At 36.1% G+C, this 21337-nt stretch overlaps 1 protein-coding gene across 10 annotated transcripts in view; it reads right to left on the bottom strand.

The window, feature by feature from the left end:
- RBFOX1 (RNA binding fox-1 homolog 1) overlaps nt 1–21337 on the bottom strand; it is a 370086-nt gene that overhangs the window by 340168 nt on the left and 8581 nt on the right. Inside the window, exon 2 of one of the 10 annotated variants that reach the window (XM_074196338.1) lies at nt 15640–15813. The exons of the other annotated variants lie outside the window; for them this stretch is intronic. The gene's annotated coding sequence lies outside the window, so the exon portion shown is untranslated. The remainder of the gene's footprint in view (nt 1–15639; nt 15814–21337) is intronic. 10 annotated transcript variants of the gene reach the window in all.

Here is a 21337-nt window from a genome sequence, read left to right as displayed (position 1 = left end):
TAAGATTTTAAAAGAAATATTTTGGGAGTTTTTCAGCTATCATGGATGACATGTGAAGACCAGTAGATAACACAGAAGAAATTCAGAACTCATAAAGGAACAACATATATACATATATTATATATAGTGTTATATAATATACCAATTTCTACAATAATCTACTGTAAGCACACCATAAAAAAGGAAAAAAAAATTAGACTAATTTTCTGATATGAAATGAAGGCTGAAACACTTTATATCAATTTTCCAAATCTTGAGGGGTGCCATGCCCCTTTCCCCCATGATGTGTAAGGGATAACTGTATAAAGCTCTGCATGATCACAGGATGTTGAATCAGGTCCTAGCTCCTGATCTTCTTAGTGCTGCTGAGTCAAATGGTCAATAAAGATTTTCTTGATGTACACTTAAGACTAGTGCTTCAATGGACCCAAAGGTCATAACTATCAGGAAGTGGTGCTATTATTATTTTTAATAGTCCAATTTCTGCATAGAAACACCTGGACATACCTAGTGTCCAGAGAATCAGACTGAGACTATGTCCCTATGAGAGGTAGCATGTTAAAATGGAGAAAGTTTTGAAATTAAAGATAGTAAGATGAATATTCAAACCCTGCATCATACACTTACTAGTTTGAGTGACCTTAGATAATTTAAATTAATCTCATAACCTCAATTTCCTTATTTGTCCAATGAAGTGATATCTGTAGTATTCTTAATGGTTTGCTGTGACAGTCGAATGAGAGAATGCATTTTAATCCCTTTGCAAAATTTAAAGCATTCTATAAATGTCAATAATCATCATAATTATCACTATTAATATTCCACTTTAAATGAGAATGTATACAGAGTTGGAGTGAAGTTATTTGAGAAGTTTAAAAGAGAAGAATTGTGGGAGAGGGAGGCCATTGATAGATGCCTTCTAAGAATCACAAGGCTGTCACATAATAGACAAATTAGACTAGAGGGTAAAACTAGAAACAATGGATAAAAACTGAAGAGGAAAATTTAGGCTTGACCTTTGGAGAAACAACTTGAGAGCCTTCACAAGTGGAATGGTTTTTGTAGGAGGCAGCTCTCTTCACTTCAAGAAAAGGCTAAATAACCTCATCTGCATATATAGAGAGGGGATTTTGGTTTAGATATAGCTTGGAATAGATCTCCCCTGAGATCCTTTCCAGTTCTGAGATTCTCTGATTTTGATCCTGTAATAAAAACCCCAATACCTTGACTATATTAAACCTTTTAACTACAGAGGACTATAAAAATATATATAGCTGTTCATACCTATAAGAGATCTTTTCCTTTTAAAAGATGTGTATTGAGAGGAACAGGTAACAGAAAAGACTGAATGAAAGTTTTCCCAACTATATGATTCAAATGAGGTACCACCACCTCTTTGGAGCACCTAGATGTCACAGTGAATAGAGTGCCGGGATTATGGTCAGGAAGAATCATCTTCATGAGTTCAAATTCAGCCTCGGATACCTACTAGCTCTGTGACCCTGGGCAAGTCACTTAATTCTGCTTGCCCCAGCTTCCTCATCTGTAAATTGAACTGGAGAAGACAATGGCAAGCCATTCCAGTATCTTTGCCAAGAAAACTCCAAACAACAAAACCACCTCTCTTTTGGGGCACTGGGGCCAAATTCCTTTGCCTAAAGCCTGAAGGACAACCTTAAATGTATGAGCAATGAATCTTTAGTATCCTCTGTGTACTGTTTCCTCATGTATTCCTTATCTCTTACTGAAACAAGACTACCCCAATACTCTAAAAAGGACAGCAAAAGTTCCAAGGTATCAGTTTATGATTCCCCTATACCATAATTATCTAGAGCCTTGAGTTCCCAGATGGTAATAGTGGATAGATCTTTGTACTTGGACTTTGTTTTGTTTTGTTTTTAGGTTTTTGCAAGGCAAATGGGGTTAAGTGGCTTGCCCAAGGTCACATAGCTAGGTAATGATTAAGTGTGGGTCAAATTTGAACTCAGGTCCTCCACTGCACCACCTAGCTGCCCCAATGTACTTGGACTTTGAATTCAAATTTTGCCACATATACTAGCTATGTGACCCCAGGGAAATCATTTAATTTCTTTCTGTCTCTATCTTCCTATCTTTAAAATGGGGAGACTAATAATGGCTTCCTCACAAAGCTGTTGTGAGTAACAAATGAGATCCCTTATGTAAAGCATTTTGCAAATCTTACAGCAGTATTTTAATCTTACTATAAATGAGATAGAAACTGAGTAGACGACTTATTTTACCCCATAATTTAAAAGCATGTTTACCTGAGCAAAGTAAAATCAATAATCTCCATTTGGCATTTACAGAACAAATACATTTAAAATGAAATGATTTGGGAGTGAGGGACAAGGACTTCCTAAAAAAGTCTCCTCAGGCTTTGTTCTTCATACTCTGATTCTTTCATGTTTCCCTGCCTGATGCCTGCTCATATCTTTTCACTGGAATCCCACTTTTGATTTCTAATCTCCATCTACATTTTCTTTTGCTTACCTTTGCATGCCTTTGTAGCAGTCATAATTGGATCTTTGTTACTATTTTAACTGGCCTAAGAACAATGTAAAGCTATACAGATTTCAGAGAGGAGGCTAGCCTATCAGGATCACTTCAGAAGCTGACCAAAGCTTCAACTAACTTGCTACTTGCTACAACAAACAGATCAAGCAGCCCATATTAAAGAGACTGAGTGAGAAGCCTCTGTGGTCTCTCAGGTTGGGTCATATATAGTTAATATTTTTTTTTTTAAAGATGAGAGCTAAGCTTGGAATGAGAAAGATAAGAATAGACAACCAGTTGTCCTGGGTTGTGTAGAAATTCATCTGCCTCTTTACTGAAGAACCAAAAACTATTTTCAGCTCTAGGATTCTACAGTAAATCTGTGATCAAACCTTCCCTCAAAACATGAGATTTATTTTCACTTCTTCTCTGGGTATCAGGGTGATTTTAGGTCAAAGTATCCAGAAATCTAATAATATTAGAGTAATTAATCATCACTGAGGGGGGAAAAGGTAGATTTTCAAATATCCCTTTAGTCTATAACCCTAGAGCAACCACTCTTGAGATGCCCTCTTATTGCAATGCAAGGCTGAAGAACAAACAGTATGTGATGATTGTAAAAAGCAAGTCTCAATTTAGGCTGGCAATCCTGGGTGCACTGTAAATGCTTCCTTGCTTGGGAAAAAAAAATCTGGCAGAATCCATTCACATATTTATTACCCTTTAGAGAGTTTCATCTGTTTTTCTGGTTCTTGGTGACATTTATATCTCATAATGATGTTTATGGTTACAAAGAGAAGAAAAAAATCCTTTCATAATCCAGATATAGACCTTAAAATGGAGCCTACCATACAGTTGTATGCAGAGCATTTGAGTATGAAATATAAATGTGAATAGTTTGTTCCTCCCAATTCAGATCAAATTTGGGAAGCTTGACCAAAATCTACATTCCAAGATATGAGCTAGTACCCCTGATATATTCATAGGCCATACTTCACAATCTTTCTGCTTTTTAAGGTGATGTTGGCACACATTTGACTTCTATGTCATCTTTCCCTTTGGAAAATGTAAGAGTCAAGACAAGTCAACAAGCATTGATTAAACATCTACCATATGCCACATACTGTACTAATTTTGGGAAATACAAAGAAAAGCAGAAAAAAGAAAAAAAAATAGATCATGCTCTCAAGGACCTCACAGTCTAAAAGGAAATAAAAAGAATAACAAAGAAAAATCTTGACCCTCTCAGGTTTGGATGCTTGGTGATATTGGTGTTTAGACTGACATCAACTTATGTAATATAGCTGCATTTGTAATAAGAGGACCCAATTCCAGCTCTGCTATTTATTGACCATGTAACCCAGAGTGTGCTACATAACTTCTATGTAACTTCTATGTATACCAGCTACTCACCTGTAAAATAAGGAAACCATACTACATGACAACCAATATCCCTTCTCTTTCAATCTACTATACCATCAATTTAAAATGTTACATCAGATAATTAAATACAGTAATTCAGGTGTATATTGTATTTTCATAGATTCCTAAACTCATTAATTCCTTTTGGTCAAACCATTGAACCATCTGTCATGTCATAAAATTAGGGAAGACTGTGGCATAGCAGAAAGGACAAATGACTTCAAATCAGAAAACCTGACTACTTCTCAGAAATCACTCTCTATCTCCACACAGCGCTCTATCCCCGATCCTCACACCCCAGTCCTAGAATGCTCTCTTTTCCTTCTACCTCTTTTCTCCACAACTCAGATCAAATGCTACATACTCCAGGCATCCTTTTCCTTTCTTAGCTTCTACCCCCCCACTCCCTCACACCCCTATACTGTAATAGTACCAATCCTTCTGAGATTACTTTCCATTTAAGCATCTTGTTTGTAAATAGTTATTGGCAACTGGTCTCCCCCACTAGATCATGAGCTCCTTGTGAGCAGTAACTGGGTTTTTGACCTTCTTTGTATCTTTCTTTTTTAACCCAATGCCCATTTGTTGATTATATTTTTTCAGATATAAGTAGATGCCTGTCTCCTAATTGGTGCACTAATTTTAAAAGATGGCAAAAATTATGAGGGACAGATAAGTATCAGAATAAAAAAGTGATGGTCCTTGGAAGTCTCTCCTCTATACTTGTTATCCCTGTGAAGACTATAACTAGACAACAGAAGGGAAAAAAATCTTTGGATGCCATTCCTCTTCTCCCTCTTAAATGTCACAGTATGATCTGTCCCTTACTGTTTATTGACACCTAAATTTAAGGACAACTGAGGTAAGCTAGCATATAATTAAGACTTCAAATTATATTACTTCAATCAGCACAATGCTTAAAGCAAAAAAATATATTTTAATATAAAGTGGAAAAGGGGGACAGGGTTCTGAATTATCCAAATACTTATCCTTAGTTGTAATATTTATTTTGCACCCATAGTCATAGTTTACATGTATCTAAGTTAAATTTACATTAATCTTTGTGTAAACCTATTTGTCAGGACTCTAAAATTATGTTCCTGGGTAATGATGGTCATGTCTTCTTAACTCAGTGAGCACAGCAATTGAGCTATATAACAAGTGAAAGTTATTTTATATCAATCCAATAACAATACTAGTAAGGGACAATCCCAAGACTATACTCTAATTGTGTCTAAGATCTGGTTGTTTGGCATCAACTAGACAAGCCATTTATAAAAATGAATTCAACATTGTTCTCCCAGATTTATGATTGCAGAGATTGCCTCTCTACTTCACACAATTTAAAAAAAGTTTGCCCTGAAATATATCCTTTTTCTCACCACAGGATCTGAGAAAAGCCAAAATACTCCCCCCCCCATAATCGTGGAACCTGTCAGCAGCAGTGTTGATAATGTGATCCAGAAGTCCACATGCCACAGCAGACTAACTAATATGGCTCTCTTCTTTTGTACCTGACAGCAATAATAAACAACTGAGGGAACACCTCGAGCTCTGTGGACTTACTCCTTTCCTCTGAAACCAACCCAAACACGGCTACTCAAACTTCTTTAAAAGGAGTCATTTAGTGCTTTAAAAAAAAGGCTCTTAGCATTAAGCAGAAAGATTTTTGCCTTTCAACAAAACAACTTAAATGGATGCAGCAAAAAAAGTATTCAGTGACTTAAAAACAGCTTGGAGTTATGCAAACTGTGATCTTCCCTCAATTGCTCTACAAACTTCTCAGAAGTACAGGTTGTCCCTCATTTCCTCTGAACCATTTCAACTCTTCTCAAAGAGTGGCTGCCTGGGAAAACCTAATGGGAGATCTATACTTCCTCCTCCCTTAACTGGATGATGTTTACAGATGCAATCAGAAAGTCAAGTATTTAAAACCCTTTACAACTTAGCCCTAATCTACATTCAAGTATTTCCAGAATCTGTTACTATTCATCTACAATCCAGCCAACCTAACTTTAATATTGTTCCTCATTCATAACATAATATCTCTCATTGTGATCTCAGCTTCTTTGCATGACTATACTGTGCCCCTAGAATGTGCACCACCTTAGCATCCCTGGTTTTTTTCAAGACTTAGTTTAAGCAACATCTTCTACCTGATATCTCTACTGATCCCTATCTTTCACATATTACTACCTTGTCCTTTTCTTTGTCTCATCTCTCTGGTCTCCTCCTTCTCCTTCTTCAAAGGGAACTTTCTGGATAAGGAAACTATCTCTAAAAATGCAGGTTGGCCTATTCTCTACAATTCATAAACTCAGGGACCTACCTCAAACACTGAAAGATTAAATACTTTGTCCAAGGTCACAGGGCCTGTATGGCTCACAAATAGGGACTTGAAACCAGGTTTTCAGCACTTTATCCACTTTACTATGTTGTCTCTACTAACTTTTTTGTATAAACTATAAATTTACTTATCTCCTCCAAGATGGCAATGTTGAATCCAGAAGAAGCATAAGGCCAAAACCCACAATATGGACATCCAAACACAACTCAGGAATAGAAAAGTTCTAATTCCATGATCAAAAGTACTAGAATCCTCCTTCATTTTCCTTAGCAAGATCACACTGAACCTACATGAAGATTCAGCAAATCTTGAGAAAAAATATAGCACATCCTAAACCAGTTCTTTTTCTGTGGTTCAGGGCTTCTCAAAAAGAGGACAACAACATTTACATGGCACCTTTTTTGAACTCCTGCCTTTTATTTGGTAATGGACATGGGAGTTAAGAGACAAAGAAAGTATTTTGACAGCAGTGGACATCCCTATTGATGAAGTGGAGAGGCAATCTCAACCTCCCAGGACACATCTTGTTCCTTAAGCAATAATTGGCTAATCTGATTTTCTATTTTAAAGATAGTTAATCAATTTCCAGGAATTATGGGGTGATAAAGGGAAAATGGAACTGATGTAGAGACAGAAAATTCTCATGACTCGTCTCTTTAGAAATCCCATCATTTCTTATAACAAGAATGACAGGTTATGGAAACATACGCAACAGTACCTTATGGTCTTGAATATTTTAATAATGTCAAAATATTACCATATTAATACCTGCCACTAGAGGCTTAGTCTCTTTATGTGTAGGGGACAGAGAGAAAGACTTAGATTTTCCTTGGAAAAATGGGAGAAATTTGGAGAAAAATTATTGAAATAACTAATTAAAAGTTGTTGATGATGATGATGATGATGATGCCAGGGCTCCCTTACCATCTATCTCCATTTGTGGCATTACTTTTCTCTCTCCAGGTTTACAATTTATTTTTAAAGCATTCATGTTCAGCTACATTTGTATCCAAGTCTATCAACCTCCCAGGGCAGTATGTGCATATCCAATGTGATGACAATGGACGCATAATTTATTTTCTGGAGTGAGTTATGAAAGTTAATCAATAAGAAGTGGAAGTCTTGTAAATTATCCATCCAAGATCGGCCTATTAAATGTTTGGCTTCTACAAGACTGGTTTTAGTTGAGGGCTCAAAATACACTATTTATTATCTCACATGCAAGATAATGTGATTCTCAGGCGGATGAAGGCAGGCCTTGCTATTAAGACAGAGACAGTAAAAATAAAAATGAAATGTGTTTTGCTTCAACAGCAAATTCTGCTCCTGCTGTTGCCAAGAGAGAAAAAAAATAAAAGGAGAATTAAAAGCAGATGAGAAAGTATCTTTCAGCGAATGGATGGTATAGATTTACAAAAGAGTGGGAATTAAGATAAAAGTGAAAAACTTTTAGCAGGATGCTTTCTATGTTAATACTAAGATGAGATGTACAGAATAGCAAACTAGTATGTGTTAGAATCATGCTGTAATAAAATGCTAGCATTGTCTTGCTCTCACACCCTACACCTGAGACTTAACATTCATCCATTTGAGGTTAGTCAGTCTATAATTGCTCCTTGCCACAACAGGAACCACATAAGACTTCTGGGCTTGAGGCAGAATGATTTGCTAGTTACAAAGATCTTTTTCCATCAGTTCAAAAAAATTAATACCTACTCTGTACCACATATAACTGATATCATATGGCTTGCTTTTTCAATGGGTAAGGGAGGGGTGAAAGGGAAAGAGAGAATTTATATTCAAAATAAATAAATATTTTATTTATAAATATATTTATATTATTAAAATTATGTTACATTTATCTTACATTTATATAACACGTTGCGCACTTTTCAAAATCCTTTCAAATATCTTGATTTTACATCAATCCAGCAAGGTAGGCAGGTATATTCACTTTACAGGTGAGGAAAATAAAGCATCAAAATGTCATTACTTGCTATCATCATACAGATTATCAATGAGAGGGTTTGGATAAGATTCTAGGTTACTTAGCTCTGAGTTCAAGGTTTCTCCTATATTACAATGAGGCTCTCTTTTGATAAGATGCCTTGAATCTTGTTTTTCCTGGTTGTTTTGTCTTGCTTCTTTATGAACTATACATATCCTGGCTTCTGACTGTTGCCTTAGCCCTCTGACCCACATGCCCCATGGTTTGCATATTTGTCTCTAGCATGCAAACTTCCTTTGGTGCCTGAGTGACTATCAATTTGGACTTCAACTGGATCCCAAATCCTGCATTTGCTTTTATTATTTCCTAATGGATATTGTCATATTGGTCTATTCCCTTGACTATCTTACAGATTCAGGGTTCAATTAATCCTGACACCTTAACTTGCTGACATGTAACCTAGTATCATTGGCTTTTATTTAACATGAGATTAAGCATTTATTAATCATCTACTAAGTGTCAGGCCCTGTGATATTTCAATAGTAAAGCTCTGTGCATAAATGGAATGAATCAGCTCAGCAACTTAAACCAAGTAAACATAAATTAGTATAACTCCATCAATATGTTCCATTTCTGAAAATTACTGTGAATTATAATAATCATGAAATTACAATGGCTCTCAGGATTTCCTCCTGTTATGATAACATCAAACATAGGAATCTTTTCAGTTCCTTATTTTTAAATCTGTATTGTGTAGCAGAAATTAAATCTGTGAACCACTGAGAATGAGAGACCTGACCAATTGGATGAGATGCTTCCAACCTTACAGGTGAGGAAGATGTTACTTTGTTAGATGTTACTTTGAGATATAATATTTCTTCCTTAAGGCACTTGAATTGTATTAAAGATACTCATTTGCTCAAATATCCTCTTCACTTCCTCAAAACCATAATTGTTTTGAAGAGGCAAGGGATGGACAATCTCTTGGTCAAATACTCTGGCTCACTAGCAGGAACTGCTGTCTCACAGAAGACTTAGAGTAAGTTTAAAAAAAAACCAAGAATGATTCTGGTTACTGCCAGTAAATGGAAGGATATTTAAAGAGGTGATAACAGTGGTTAACTGCTCAAAAAGAAATCTCTCTGAGGATGTCTTTGTGTTGAGTGATGAGAATTAATTCTATTAGCCATAGTAAGTAAGGTCAAGTTACTCAGAATAGGTCTCCCAAACTCCATTTTTATCAATCAAATACTTGCATAAAGAGGGGAAATAAGCATAAATAAGAGCAATTCAAGATTTTAGGGTCTATTTTACAGGCTCATCAAATGCCCTTGAGTTTTTTAATTACTTATCAATTCTATGGCATGGTGGAGAGGAAGAGAATAATTATGAAATGACAGAGGATTTCTGCTTTCCTTGATTTATCTTACTAGCTAACTTCCTCCAATCTCTGTTTCAATCAGCATATGGAAATCTGCATGTCTACAGTAAAATCTAGTTGTCCACTTAATGATAAATTGCAATTTTATAAAAATGTGGGGGCAGAATGATATAAGCTATGAATTAATTAGTACAAACAATATAACCCACACTGAAGTAGTTGAATGTATTCAAATTTATATTATTCGAAGTTATCATAATGTAAATTATGGTCATTGGTTCTTGCCCAGTGGAAGCATGCAATATGAATTTAAACAATGTACCTACTTTCAGAGGATTAATTATTCTCACTTAGCTGGACCTAGATGTAATGAACTTGCCACACTGCCTTATGTAATGAACTTGCCACACTGCCTTATTATGCTTACCCTAACAGCATTTTCAATGATCCTATAAGAAAGATTGGGTAAGTGAAATTAGTGAAATTACTTCATTGGATAAATTTTCTTTCTTTTTTTTTCCTGAGGTCACATTTGAACTCAGGTCCTCTCGACTCTAGGGCCAGTGCTCTATCCACTGCACCACCTAGCTGACTCTGTCAAAGTCATTCTGAAAACAATATCACTATTACTGTATGCAATATTCTCTTGCTTCTGCTGACTTTGCTCTTTATCATTTTGTAAAAATTTTCTCCCTGCCTCTCTAAGCTTATTGAGCTTTTCCTTTCTTACAGTAGTATTCTATCAGAACCATAAACCACAACTTGTTCAGTCATTCCTCAGTGACCATTGGATAAATTTTCACTGACCCCTTTGAATTTATGAACTAACTATAAACTGTACTCATTGTTTATTTAGTAGTACATATCATTATGATCTTAAAGTTAGAAGAAATGTTAGGGATCACTGAATGCTATTCCTTACATTCATTCAGTCATTCATTTATGTATGTTTTATTGATGTCTTTTGTTTTTACATCACAATCATTTTTAGAAACTCCTTCGCTTTGGAGATGAGAAACCTGAAGCCTCAAGGTGCGAAAGAATTTTCCCATAATAGCATGGTAAAGGTGGCAAGAAAAAGTGGCATAGCCAGGATTCCAACCCAGATACTCTCTCAAACTTTTCTTCAAATTCTTCCCATTACAACATACTGTAATCTCCTTTGTCTGTCATGCCTACAGTGTATGTTCTGTTCACCTCACCTTACCTTTAGGAATCCTTCCTTTTCTTCAAAATAGCTCAAATGCTACCATCTACATAACTTTTCTCCCCAGGGACTAAGGCCTTTCCCACAAATAACAACCTTGTAACTATTTTGCATACATGTTTAACAATCAGTTCTCTGAAAGGAAAACCAAAGTTTGATGGCAAATTTTTGTTTAATATACATTATTAACATTTCCTCCATTACTTTTTTAAGTCTATGCAATCTACAAAGAAATAAATGAAACAACAATGTGTAATGTTTCATGAAAAGGCTCACACCAAAATTTTAACAATCAGCTCTCAACAGTCAATTCAAGCTGCTTTCTGCACAACTCTGTATTCACCATTGTATGTGTTGTTTCCCCTAGCTAGATGGTAAGATTGTTGCATTTGCATCACATAGTACCTAGTTCATTGTCTGGTACATTAAGAATATAATCTCCTGAAGAGAAAGGAGTATCTTTTACTTTTCTGGTATTAGAAGCACTTAGTACATAGTACCTTTTACTTGTATTAAAAGCACTTAGTATAGTATAGCATAGTAGATGTATAATAAATACCTCTTGGTTGATTGACTAGTAATTTAATAAATGCTTTCTATCTGACTTATGTTCATCCAAATATATTTCCTTATACTCAAATTAGAGATTTTCAGTGTTAGAAATGTCCTTAAAAAATCATCTAAGTTAGGGTTCTTAACTTGGGGTCCAGAGAACCCCAGAATGAATCTAGATAAATTTGAGGGATAGGTGAAATTGGGTGGGAAAAATAACAAGTTAATTTTCATAACCTCTGATTGAAACTCAGAATTTCCTTCAATTCTTTAAAAACATGATTCTTAGAAAAGGTCAATTCAAAGACCCAGCAAACTAGACAACCAAAGTTTAAGAACCTCTGGTTTAAACTAACGCTAATTTTGAAGCTAAGGAAGTGAAATAAAGTAAGTGAGGTCAAGTTACTCAAAACAGATCTCCCAAACTCCAGTTTTATCAATCAAATACTTGGATAAAGAGGGGAAACCAAGCATAAATAAGGACAATTCAAGATTTTAGGTCTATTTTACAGACTCACAAAATGCCCTTGGGTTTTTTAATTAGTTATCAATTCTATGGCATGGTGGAGAGGAAGAGAATAATTATGAAATAATAGAGGATTTCTGTTTTAAATCTATTTTACTGCTTTCCTTGATTTATCTTAGAAGCTAACTTCCTCCAATCTCTGTTTCATACTGCTTTTTAAAGTTTTCCTAAAACCTTTCATGTGCTTTCATGCACTGTATTCTTCTATACCCACCACAGTTACTAGCCAAATTGCAAATGGCTACTGCATGACTGAAATGGAAAAGGAACAACATAAATTTATCACCTCTTCTTCCAGGTTACCCCTTTACTTTGTTTCTTTTGAACAACAATGGTTTCTGTGGCGCAAAGATTTTGAGGAGTTGGCAACTGTGTCCCAAGAATCATGGAATCATGGTCTAGGAGCTAAAAAGGATGTGAAAGATCATTTAGTTCAATCATCTCTTTTTTATAGAATAAAAAACTGAGGCCCAGAGAGGGTGAAGAACTTACTTATAGTTTCTCAGAAACAGAGGCCAGGCACTTTGACTACAAATTTAAGATGTCTCTTATCAATGACTGAGGTCAGGTTAAGCTGACTTTACTGTAGCAGAGTAAACCAGCCTAAGGATAAATTCTAATGTTATCAGGTCTCATGCTAATAAGTTTCTGGGAATTCTAGGCTTCTGCTTGGAAATAGGTTAACCCCTTGGGCACTCTCTTCTAGGGGAGTTTCACCCTAACTGGGGTTTTCACAACTGTTCATGGAAATATCTAGACAGCCACATCTCTCTTACACAAATCTCACCCTAGGCAATGGTGAAAGTCTTGTGTGAGACTATGGGGTGTGTCAGATGGCTTCCCAACTCCTTCCCAGTTGGCCTCAAGGGGCAACTGCTGTCTGCTGAAAATACCATTCCCAGGAATAAGGATCAAGTAACAGAAGGCATACTCCAACGCTCTCCCTGGAACAGGTGGTACCAAAAGCCCCGGGGAAGCACATTCTGCCTTCCCATGAGCACCCTCACCAGCCCTAGCTACCTTTCTGAGATCACATGTGCTCACTGGAGGGTAGAATTCAGTCATCTGTGACCCCCAAGACTTAGAAGGCTTAGGGAGACAAGGAAAAAAAGACATAATAGGAGGAGAAAAGAGGGATCCTTTCCTAAGGTCTAGACACTGGGAGGCCTACCCTCAGGAGACCAATACTAACTACAAATCTGTACTTGAATCTAGTTTTTCAATGCTACATCTCCCAAAGGAGATTCAATCCCCTGAATTGTCCTTTATAAACAGAAGTGAAAAATCATCCAGTCAGCCCCAAGACAGGTCTGCAATATAATGGAAAATGCAGAACATGGAGCACATGGGACTCCAGATGTAGTCTGCCTTGGGAAGGGACAGACTAAATGAGACAAACAGGAGTACGTTCAATTTCTATAGCAAGTTTTCATTCTTTCAACACATTTTTTTTGGATAGGTATGGTGGCAATTTTACAATTACATACATTTTTATTCTCCCAAAGAGAAAATCTAATGCCCAATTCGGCAAGTTGACAAAAGAAAAGGCACTTTCCCTTATACTATCAAACTCTTTGAATAATCATGTTGTTTCCTCCTGCATTGTTTACATTTTCAAGAAAAACTTCAATTCAATTTTTAAAAAGCATTTATTAGGCACCTAATATATTCCAGGTACTTTTCTAAGTGCTTAGGACACAAAAACCATAAAATAAGATAAAATAGAACAAAATAAAAAAGTCCTCACCCTTAGGGAGCTTAAATTTTACAGGAGGAAAACAGTGTGTGTGTGTGTGTGTGTGTGTGTGTGTGTGTGTATACATATGGGGGGGTAAGGATCAGGACTGGACCTATGATGTAAATGGCATATGCAACTAAAACAAAAAAATTTCCTCTGCCAATTCAGGTTGATACCTACTATACAACTTTAGAGCTTACCAGAGCACTGACAGGCTATATGTATGTATGTATGTATGTATGTTTATACATATATATATATATATATATATATATATATATATATATATGTGTGTGTATGAATGAAAAGTCCATGCTTTCCCAGAGTTACATAAAACACTCTGTATGAAAGACAGGAGTTAAATTTATGATTTTTTTCCCATGCTGCCTAAGTAAATGCAAAATATGCCAAGTTAATGCAAAGTAATGGGAGTAAAGAGAAAGCACTTACAACTGGGAGCATTGGAAAAGACTGTCTTGAATAAGGTGGCTTTGGGGCTGGTGCTTGAAAAGAACTAACACTTCCAATAGACATTCTGTCAAGAGGTGAGAAAGGAGAGCATTCTTGGGGTGGGGGCCAGCCTGTGATAGTATGTTACAATTCTCACTACTATAAGAATAAAAAATTCGGGGTATTTTCATCATCAATTAAATACACATTATGATTTTGGTCTATACAATTACATCTCAAGCATATTCTTGTTGGCATAAAGCTGACATTAACTGACAGTCTTTTTTTAAAAATCTATTTTATTTTAAATTTATGAACTAAACACACATTTCTATAATATAGTATGATAAAAAGACTTCCAAATCCATATATCCAACCCTATTCTTCTCTTAAATTCCATTATTACTAATCAACTTTTTGCTGAACATCTCTACCTGGATATCTTATTAGGATCTCAAGCTTACTATTTTCAAGACAGAATTCATTATATTTCCCCTCAATTCATCCATTTTCTCACCCTGTTTCTGTTGAGGACATCCTTCCAAACTCCTAAATCTACAATTTCAGACTCACCTTTGAAATTCTCTTTCTCTCTTCAAACCCCACATCAATGAATTGCTATATCATGCTGGTTCTGCCTGCACAGCATCCTTCTTCCCACTCAAACAGCTACTATCTCACTTCAGAACATCATTCTCATCTTGATTCTAACAGTAACTTCCTATCCCATCTCACTGAATCCAGTCTCTCTCCACTCTAACACATCCTCCATGCAACTTTCAAGTTAATATTCTTAATTATATATGACTTCACTAACCAAAATTTTTCATTAGCTCTATGAAAAAAAATAAATTCTTCCTTTTGGCATTTAAAAACTTCAAAAACCTTCCCTTCATCTATATTTACATTCTTATTTCATACTCTTCTTCTTCTAGTAACTAGTAAACACACCAGCTTGCTAGCAATTCCCCAAACTCTACATACCATTTCTTATCCCTACTACCTACTTGAAACCTCTCCTGAGCTTCTCATTGTCAATGATCCTTTGATCCTTTCTATTTTCTAATCTATACCCACTCTATGTCCAAGTAGAATATAAACCCCCTTGAGGAAAGAGACTATTTTATTTGTGGTTTTGTACTCACAATATTTAGCAGAGTGTCTTGCATGAAATAGATGTTTAATCAGTGTTTGTGGAATTAAGTTGACTATAATATTTATCTCATTTTATCCTTCCTAGAGTTGAGACAATTTAAAAGTTATAGTCCTTCTTTAAATTTATTTCTGATTCTGGAGGGTGAAGAGAAAGGAAGGACATTAATAGAATAAGAAGCTGTCACTTTTTTAATGGACCCTCATCCCTATTCTTTTCCACATTCAGACCAGACCCAGCTGGTTCATCTTCTCTGAATGTCATTGGCGAGAGCGATCCATGACTTCTTTATCCAATCTATAAAAGGAGAATGTCATACTTTAAGGACTTAGAGGAATTAGGAAGAGGATTTATTTTTTAAGAGAGAAAGTGAATTCATTTAAATTGAAAACTGATCTTACTCCTTAGAAGTGAGTTTGGTCTGCCAAATCCTTGTGCAAGGTAAATCCTCTGCTGGGAGTGATGGAAGCTGACAAGACATGGACCGTCTCCCCAGTCTCGGCCTCAACTCACTGACAGACGGGTGGTCAGGCAGATATCTTGATCTGTTGAATAGGCCTTATCCAACTTTAGTCCTAAAAAGAGCACAGACTGTGTGTGGCAAGGTCTCTATAAGTGAGTTTTGCGCTTGTCATATGCATTTATCTAAGCTTCTGGAACATGTAGGTTTATATTTAAGGGGAAAATGAATGTAACATTTATTTTCAGTTCACAATGGTAAAGAAGAAGGTGGTAATGAGGCACCTTGAATGGTCCCCACAAACACATCTCACTTCTAAGAACCCCCTTTCTCTCTATCTTGTGATCTGTGCTCATTCAGCTTGATTTTACTACTGTAATCTTCCTCCCTCTCCCTCATTTGACCAGAGCTACATTTACATTCTTTGCTTATAACTAAAATGACTCCAAATCCTGGTTTTTCTAATCAAATTGATAGTTCAAAGAAGGGGGTCACACTTTTGTTCATTAGGAGAGTGGGTAAAGTGGCAGCTGGAGAACTAGAAAACATCAAAAGAGAAAATAATAAGGAAAGAAATGTTTTAATTGATTTCCTTTTTTGTAGGGCACCACATGCTTAAAATGGTCCCAAATTGTTGTTCCAAAGGAAAACAAAGTGTGTGCAGCCTTGGCTCCACTTGACCCAAGGCACAGTGAAGATGTTACTAGGATTTCACCAGAACCACTGGGCAATGATTCTCCAAAAAATAAAATCACAACAACAAATAATGATAAGATGATCTCATCTTAATTACAGAAAATTTATGGAAACTCTATCTGACTCAATTTGAGGCTACAAGATTTAAAGTTAGTATAAGGGTATGACTGAAATGGATCTCATACCATGATCATACCACATGATATCTTTTTTTTCCTGAACACCCTTTTCAACCTGCTTTTATATATTTTTTTCTCCCACTAGAATGTAAGTTTCTGGAGGACACAGATTATCTTTTTTTTTTATTTCTATCTGCATTCCTAGTGCCTATAGCAGTCCATGGGAAACAGTAAATATTTAATATTTGCTGACTTACATGGGCCATGACATCAACTACAGGAAATATACAGATTTAGTCAGAAGGGAAACCCTCACTTGGAAAGGGATAAAAAGTTTAATAACATATGAATAGAATCATACATCAAGAGCAGTGAGACACAGTGGTAGATAGAGTATATAGAATGCTGATTATAGATTTAGGAAGACCTAAATGCAAATCCTATCTCTTGCTACTTAGTAGTTGTGCAACTCCACATTTAATTGCTAAGAGTCTCAGATTCCCTATCTGTAAAATAAGGAAGTTGGACAGCTGGCCTTTAATTCTCTTCCAACTCTGAATATCTGAGCATAAGATCTTGTCTAATGCCTTCATTTTATATTTTTAAAAAAATGAGATTCAGGAATGTTAAGTGATGTGATCAGGGAAAAATGTGCATAGTAAATAGCAAAAGGCAGGTTCCTCCAGGCACTCTGCCTTAAAAGCTGATGTTCTTTCAAATATTAAGATGAGAAAATCACAACAATGACAACAATGATGACAACAACGAAAACCTACTAGTATGTAAGATTGTTGATAGTACAGGATCAAAAATGTCCAAGTGAAAACTCCAAAGGTGTCAAATTAAAGTATTGTGCTATACTAGACACTGGATGAGTCTTTCAAAATGTATTCCTCAAATTGTTTTCCATTAAAGGGAAGGGGTGAGCTCCTCACCATCATATTCCACAACAGCTCATTCAGAAGAAAGAGCAATATGTTCTCCAAGGAAACAAGAAGGGCAACAGGGTCTTCTGACTCTCCATTTCTACAATGTAGAGCAGTCTGGTATGTGCCAAGGAAGGGAAACATTTAGCTATGCTTATCAGTAGTGTTACAATCACTGATTGCTAACATTCTATATGATAGGTAAAATCATTCAATATCTATAAAAGGGTACACACAATTTTTAGTCACTCTGTTAATATGAACAAAGTCCCCAGATAAGATACAATAAGGAACAGAAAGACAACACATAAAGGGGAGGGGGGGGTGTAGGATTCTTTCTACACATTAAAATCCTCTATCTCCCAAATAACTTCTGAAATGCAAGAGTTTAGGAAATCTCTGGAGTTCAATGAATTGCTATGGACCACCCAGTTACTCTATTAGGCCAAGAGAATGAGCTTGGTTGCCTTATTTGTCTTATTAAGATGGTCACTGTAAAGACCATGTCAATCTCACATTTTATGTCAAAAGATTTCAGAAATCTGGCATCACGGTATTTACACCTCTCACCAGAACAAATAAAAAAAGCTATTTGAGAGGGGAAAAAAAAACATTCCACCGTAGTAACAATGACAGAAGACATAGCTCACAAGCTGTCTACAGTCCCTGGAGTAACTGACATGTTTGACAGAGAATGTGTGTTGGTAACATTACTTGATTCTTGTTTTAAAGGGAAACTGAATTCATTTCTAGAAGGTTTAGACAGTAATAACTGAGAAGAAGTTTGTCTAAACAGAGCGACATCAACCATGTTGGGTTGACCTTGCTCTCTCCTACTGCATCCTTTGATCTTCTCCCATAAGCATAGCTTAACACACTAGGGGAAAAGGTCTCTGGACAGAACTGTGTAAAATAAAGGGCAGGGGAAAAGCTCTGAAATGAGAGTTAACATTCTACTTGGAGGAAAAACGAAATAGGTTGCCTGCATGATTCTCCTATGGGAAGACTTAGATGAACTGATGCAAAGTAAAGTAAGTAAAACTAGGAAAACAACTTTTGCATTGATTGCAATAATAATGTAATTTTTGAAAAAAATACAAAGAATGCAAAAATGGAAAGACCACCAGAAAAAAATTTCTATTTAATTCTGGTCCAGAAGAGAAGACAACAGAATGGACTTCCTTCCCTTCTATATCTAAAACAAGGTTCCCAACATCCCTTCTTTACATTAGCAGAGGGCAAGGGCATGGCATGCTGCATATTCCATTAAACTTTGACTAATTTTGCTGAGCTTGTTGTTTTTCTTTCTTTTCCCTCATTTTTCCCCTTTTTTAATCCTGTGACATAAAAAATAGCTCTCTGATTATGGACAAATTAATATTTGGGGAATTAAAAGTGACAGACAAAAGATGGAAAAAAATTTTTAATGAATACAATTATTTTCTTTTTTTTTAGAGGCAGCAGAAGAGGGGAGCTGCATTTATTCATACATACTAGAAATGGGTTTAGAGAAAGTGGAAAGAATTAGCAGGTTACTCTGAGCTGAGTATCAGGCCAGTGACTCCAGTGTATATTGTTGCAGAAAAACAATCTGCATCTACCTGTGTATTACTCAAATTATTTGTTGTTGAATCATTTCATTTATATTAAAATCTCTGTTACCCCCCTTTGGGGTTTTCTTTGCAAAGATGTTGGAATGGTTTGCCATTTCCTTCTCCAGCTCATTTTACAGATGAGGAAAGTAAGGCAAACAGAAAGAAGTGACTTGCCCAGGGTCATAGAGCTAGTAAGTATCTGAGGCCAGATTTGAACTCAGGAAAATGAGTCTTCCTGACTTCAGGTTCAGCACTCTATCTACTATATCATATGGAGCACCTATCACCACTGCCTAACATAAAAGACAGTTTTCACTTTTGAGGGGGAGAATGTCAGAACAAGTGAGTCCAGTTCAGGTAAAATCCTCCTTCAAAGTCCAAGAGATGTTTTTGAGACCGATTTGAATAGTCTGGTCACAATGGCAGTCTTTAGGATTTTGTTTTAAATATCATTACCTATTTCAAATGTCTTGATTGATATCTGTATCCCTATTTTATTTTATTTTAGTTTTTTAGTTTTTTGCAAGGCAAATAGGGTTAAGTGGCTTGCCCAAGGCCACACAGCTAGGTAATTATTAAGTGTCTGAGACCCGATTTGAACTCAGGTACTCTTGACTCCAGGGCTGGTGCTCTTTCCACTGCGCCACCTAGCCGCCCCTGTATCCTTATTTTAAAGGCCCAAGGGGAGTTGGAGGATACAATGAATCTATTACTTTCATAGTCTAAAAAAAAAATTAAATAAGATAACCATAACCTTCACTGTTGTTCAATGATATGTCTGTTGAGAATGGATCACCCTATCTCATCCAGACTGAAGAAGCAATAGCTACTCAAAGACCAAATCCCACTGCTGTACCACCTGGAAGCTACTCCATTTCAACCTGAATTGATTCACCTCTCCTTAGGAAGCCTGATGTCTTCTACTCATCATTCTCAGGGACTCACCCTATCAGTGCCAAATTTTACATGGATCTTCATGAACATTTGCTCTACTGCAGCTCAGTTTTCTAAATTCAAACCTTTGGCCTTCCCAAAGTAGCAGGAAAAGCTAACATGGACTACCACACTCAGGGCATTTCCGTTCATTTGTATAGCATTTGGCTTTCTAAAAAATTTTTCTTCCATTACTTTTCTGCTAATCCATATTGTTAGTTGACCACAACTATAACAATTTCCCACAAATAAAGAAAATAGATATTTTCCAGTGGCTTGAAAAAATGTTCCTTGCTCAAAAGGGATGACCTATGAAAAAGAATCAAGGAAATCAAAATTCAGTCAGTATTTCCATATTAAGAATTATGAGATTTGGGAAATTTTCCTTCAGTTTATAAGCTTCAGATAATTCCCTGAAGCATTCAAATTTCGGGCTTGAAAGGACTCACCTCACCTGAAGTGAAATAATAGAAACATCTTTGACAAGGTTCAGCAGATAAGCCAAGCTGTGCTATTCTTTAACCCTTTTAAGAATGTCAGAGATAGCTTTCAACTTTAAGCCCTTTTATTTTAAAGGTTCATGAAAAAGCAACATTGGTGCCAATCCACAGTCCCATAACCCAGATCAGATTCTCCTCGCCATCCTGCAATGACAGATGGAATCTATTCTGACTATTTAACATTTATTAGGCACAGAACAGTGGTGTGGGTGGTCCCATGAAGTCTGTCCCAAGAAGCTGTGACCACATGGAGCAGCTGGGAATGGGCTTTCTGTTCCCCTTGTTTGATGTACACTTGACTGAGGTGAGTAATCAAAGGGATAGTTTACAATTAGGCAAGGGAAAATTGTATCTTAAGTAACCTGCTTGATAATGGTCTTTGTACTTTCCTCCATGATCATAGGGATAGCTTAGGGATATATACATCTTAGGGATAGCTCATGAGAAGTCATGACCATTTCAGGTAAGGATGGATTTTTTTCCTTTTATGGGCTAATTAACATTCCTTTTTTCTTTGGTCACAACCTAGACCCCAGCCTTGATTAGACATACTGTCAATGTCTGGCATTGATCAAATGAAGAAGGAAAACTGTGGATAAATCAGGACAAATTCAACTCTATTAATGGGAAAGTTAGAAGTATATCATGTACCCAGAAATTGGTCAATAATAATATCATCATATATAAAAAGTTGTAGATTATACTTCAGGAAAGAACTGATTGTTCATTCATCAGATGACAGTTAAAGTCAACAAGCTTGTAGCATATATAGAGGGCTTAAGAAATTTTAAAGCACTCCTTAATGACTGAAATCTATCCATCCTTCACAGTTAATATAGAACACAGAGCACTAGAATGAGCTAATGGAAG

This window comes from Macrotis lagotis, chromosome 8 (assembly GCF_037893015.1).
Source record: "Macrotis lagotis isolate mMagLag1 chromosome 8, bilby.v1.9.chrom.fasta, whole genome shotgun sequence".
Classification (NCBI taxonomy): Eukaryota; Metazoa; Chordata; class Mammalia; order Peramelemorphia; family Peramelidae; genus Macrotis; species Macrotis lagotis.
The sequence above is the reverse complement of the archived record's forward strand: the minus strand, read 5'-3'. Positions and strand labels throughout refer to the sequence as shown.